The 4947-nt window shown below is 41.0% G+C and overlaps 1 pseudogene across 1 annotated transcript; it reads left to right on the forward strand.

Moving 5' to 3' along the window:
• Positions 1-11: 11 nt before the first annotated feature.
• Positions 12-964, forward strand: LOC307064947 (olfactory receptor 5V1-like; annotated as a pseudogene). Its single transcript has one exon. The product of its transcript is annotated as an olfactory receptor 5V1-like (transcript).
• The last annotated feature ends 3983 nt before the right edge of the window (positions 965-4947 follow it).

The raw sequence follows: 4947 nt of genomic DNA on the forward strand, positions 1-4947 counted from the left end.
TGCCACTTGAAATGAACAGTCAAACAGATGTCGCTGAATTCATCTTCTTGGGATTTTCCAGCCACTCCAACCTACAGGGCTTGTTTTTCCTGGTCATTTACCTGACAACTCTTTTCAGGAACACACTCATAATAATGGCCACAAGAGTCAGTCCTGCCCTCCACACCCCAATGTATTATTTCCTCAGCAACCTGAGTTTCTTGGACACCTGCTACACATCTACCACTATTCCAGTAATGTTGGTGAACTTCTTCCAGGAGAAGAAGACCATCTCCTGTGAGGGCTGCCTTTCCTAGATGTTCTTCCTTGTGACATGTGCTGGCACTGAGCGTGTTTTATTGGCAACTATGACTCATGACTGCTACATAGCCATCTGCCACCCTCTTCAATATCCAGTCCTCATGAATGTGAAGGTCTGTGTTTGTTTGTTTGGCAACTGGGTCCTGGCTAGGTGGGCTGGTGAATTCTGTGACATACACAGTGCTGGCAGCTGTACTCACTCTGTGTAGGCCTAACCAGATCAGCCACTTTCTCTGTGATATCCCATTCCTCCTGAAACTCTTCTGCTCAGACACCTCTCTCGGTGAGTCTGTGCTCCATGTTGCCAGTGCAACCATTGGCCTGAGCCCCTACCTGTTTACTGCAGTGTCCTACATACTCATCATTTCTGCCATCCTTAGGATTCCCTCTGCTCAGGGTGGGAGCAAGGCCTTCTCTACCTGTGCATCCCACCTCACTATGGTGGTGGTCTTTTATGGAATGGCCAACCTCAACTAGGACAGACCCAGAGTAGGCTACTCCCTGGATATGGATATCCTGGTCTCTGTGCTCTTCTGTGTTATGACTCCCATGTTAAACCCCATTATCTACAGGTTAAATCCCTTGTTTGAGAAACAAGGAGGTCAAATGTGCCCTGCAGAAGCTGGTTGGAGGGTGTGTGTTCCCTGGCAATATTAGTGTCTAGCTCACTGGTCTTCAAACTGAGGTATGCAGCCACCTGAAAAAATTTCCAAAGTATTTGTAACATACATAGTTTTAGAAAGCCTATATCCAGATCCTCAGTTCCTATATATACACCAGTCCCTAAAATTTATCTTCCCAAGAACTCCTCTTTTTCCACAAATACTGTTTTTCCCCTGTACAACCAAGGCAGTAAGGAAAATTCACACAGAATTGGGTAGAAAGGGAAAGGAAGTGATGAGGTTGAGACCTGAGAGGAGACTCAGAGGGAAAGGGAGAATGCACAGGTGGAGATCTTCCCTGAGGAGTAGTTTGAGCCACATACTGGGCACCTTACCCCTGGGGTTGACAAAGGGAAGATGAGTCCCCCTGAATGCTTGGAGGGCCAGTGGTACTAACAGGAGGGCTGGGAGTCCAGGGAAGCCGGACTCTGCTTGTGAGGAGCATGCACATGCTTGCTTGATCCTGAGCAGGGCAGAGAGAGGATTGAAAATTGTATAGGTGACTAGCTGGTTTCCCATTACTGCTCTGGTGTGTGCCCCAGCCTAAGCTGAGCACACATTTCAGCCCCACTTGGGAGACAGGCTGTGAGAAACAGAGGTGGCTCTGACCCGAAACGGTGCCTGAGCAGGGCAGCAGCAGCCATTATGGGCACTTAGACAGCACATCAGAAGCAGCTCCAATCTCTATCTTCAACTAGACTGCCACAGCCCACACTGCAACCCATGCTGGGAGCCCGCATGGGCCCTGCCTGCCCTGTGGCTTCAACTCGATCCTCAGGGCTTCTGCTCCAGCAACTTGGAACCCATCCCCACTTGCAATAGGGTGGTTATAGCCACTTAACAGAGAGGAAGTGCTGGCTCAAATCTGGCTCCATCTCTAGCCCCTCCATCTCCAGCCCCACCTCCTAGCAAGGTGATAGCTTCCAGCACACCCTGAGGAAAGATATGACTGCTATTCACATCAAATCCAGCTCTCCCACCAAAGCCACTGGGCTCATGTAGACTGTGTAGGGATGCTCCCACATAAAGACACTGTTTTAAGACCACAATAGGTAACTGTTTCAACTAATTTCACAAGAAACAGAAAGTTACATAAAATAAGAAGACAGAGGAATTTAGTTCAATTGAAAGAGCAAGAGAAAACCCCTGAAAAGCAACTAATGAAACAGAAATAAATCATTGACCAGATAAAGAATTCAAAACACTAGTAATAAAAATGCTAACTGAATTACAGAAAAGAATAGATGAACACAGTGAGAATTTTAAGGAACTAGAAAATATAAAAAAGAACAAGTCAGAACTAAAGAATATAATAATTGAAATGAAAAACACACTAGAAGGAATTAATAGCAGACTAAGTGATACAGAAGAATGCATACCTGATCTGAAAGAAAGAATAATGGAAACTGTTCAACCAGAACAGCAAAAAGAAAAACAAATTTAAAAAAATGAAAACAGTTTAAGCGATCTATGGAACAACAAGAAGCAAACCAATGTGAGCATTATGGACATCCCAGAAGGAGAAGAGAAAGAGAAAGGGGTTGAAAATGTATTTGATGAAATTTTGGCTGAAAAATTCACAAAACTGAAGGAGGAAAATATCCAGGTACAGGAAACACAGAGAGATCCAAACAAGATGAACGAAAACAGATCCACACCAAGACATCTTAAATAAAATGGCAAAAGTTAAAGAAAGGACTCTAAAGGCAGCAAGAGAAAAACAAAGAGTTGTATAAAAGGAAACACCCATAAGGCTATCAGCTGATTTTTAAACAAAAACTTTGAAGACCAGAAGGGAGTGACATCATATATTCAAATTACTGAAAGGGAAAACCCTGTAACCTAGGAAACTCTACCTAGCAAGATTATCATTTAGAATAGAAGGAGAGATAAAGAACTTCTCAGACAAGCAAAAACTAAAAGAGTTTATCGATACTAAATCTACCATAAAAGAAAATTTAAAGGTCTTATCTAAGGGGAAAAAAAAGCTATAACAAGAAGTAAGAATCTATAGGAAAGAAAAAACCCACTAGTTAAGGTTACAGTAAAGGCTGAGGATCAACCACTTAAATAAGCTACTATGAAGATTAAAAGGCAAAAAATCATAAAATCAACTATTACTACAATAATCAGTTAAGGGGTAAACATGAAGTGTAAAATATAATATCAAAAACACAAATGTGGGGACTTCCCAGGTGGTCCAATGGTAAAGAATTCACCTTCCAATGCAGGGGGCACAGGTTCGATCCCTGGTCAGGGAACTAAGATCCCACATGCCGCAGGGCAGCTAAGCCCACGTGCCACAACTATTGAGCCCATGCACCACAACTAGTGAGCATGCATGCCTCAACTAGAGAGCCCTCATGCCACAAACTACAGAGCCCATGCTCCCTGGAGCCCATGCACCACAACTAGAAAGAGAAAACCCACACGCCACAACTAGAGAGAAGCCCGTGTGCCACAACAAAAGATCCTGCATGCTACAATGAAGATTCAATGTGCTGCAACTAAGACCTGACACAGCCAGAAAAAGAAACCAAAAAAGAAAAAAAAAATGTGGGGAGGGGAATAAAAAATGTAGATCTTCTAGAATGCATTTGAACTTAAAGAACTACCTGTTTAAAACAACTAGATATAGTTATAGGTCAACATATATGAACCCCATCATAACCACAAATCGAAAACCTACAATAGATACACAAAAACTAGAGAGAAAGAAACACAGCATACTACTAAAGAAAATCATCAAACTACAAGGAAAGGAACAAAAAGAACAGGGAAAAGTATAAAAAGAATTGGAAAACAAGTAGCAAAATGGCAATGAGTACATACCTATCAATAACTCCTTTAAAAGTCAATGGACTAAATGCTCCAGTCAAAAGACATAGAATGGCTGATTGGATTAAAAAACAAAATAAGACCCATCTATATATTGCTTACAGAAGACTCACTTCAGAGGTAAAGACACACACAGACCAAAGGTGAGGGGATGGAAAAAGATATTTCATGCAAATAGAAATGACGAGAAAGTGGGAGTAGTAATATTCATGTTAGCCAAAACAGACTTTAAAACAAAGTCTCAACTAACACAACATTGTTAATCAACTACACTTCAATGTAAAATAAAAATTTTAAAAACTCTAAATTTCTAAACCATTAAAAATTAAATTTTCTGAAATAAAAATAGAAATAAATAAATAATAAAAAACAAAGTAACAAAAGACAAAGTAGTGCATTATATAATGATAAAGGGATCAATACAAGAAAAGGAAATTACACTCATTAACATATATGCACCCCAAACAGGTGCACTAAATATATAAAGCAAATATTAACAAACTTGAAGGGAGAATTTGGCAATAATACAATAATAATAGGTAATTTTAACACCCCACTTACATCAATGGACAGGTCATACAGACAGAAAATCAATAAGGCATAGTATTGGGCTTCCCTGGTGGCGCAGTGGTTGAGAGTCTGCCTGCCGATGCAGGGGACACAGGTTCGTGCCCCAGTCTGGGAGGATCCCACATGCCACGGAGCGGCTGGGCCCGTGAGCCATGGCCGCTGGGCCTGCGCATCCGGAGGCTGTGCTCCACAATGGGAGAGGCCACAACAGTGAGAGGCCCACGTACCGCAAAAATAAAAAATAAATAAAATAAAATGAATAAGGCATAGTATCTATTAAATGACACAGTAGACTGTTGGACTTAATAGATATCTATAGGACATTTTATCCAAAAATAGCAGAAAAACATTCTTTCCAAGTGCTCATGTAATGTTCTCCAAGTCTCAAAAATTTAAGAGGATATAAAGTATATCAATCATTTTTTCCAACCAGAATGGAAATCAGTACAGGAAGAAAAATGGGAAGATCACAAATATATGGAGACTAAACAACATGATACTAAAAAACCGGTGGGTCAATGAAGAAATCAAAGAGAAAATCAGAAAAAAACTTGAGAGAAATGAGAGTGGAAACACA

This window comes from Hyperoodon ampullatus (assembly GCF_949752795.1).
Source record: "Hyperoodon ampullatus genome assembly, chromosome: 2".
Taxonomy (NCBI): domain Eukaryota; kingdom Metazoa; phylum Chordata; class Mammalia; order Artiodactyla; family Ziphiidae; genus Hyperoodon; species Hyperoodon ampullatus.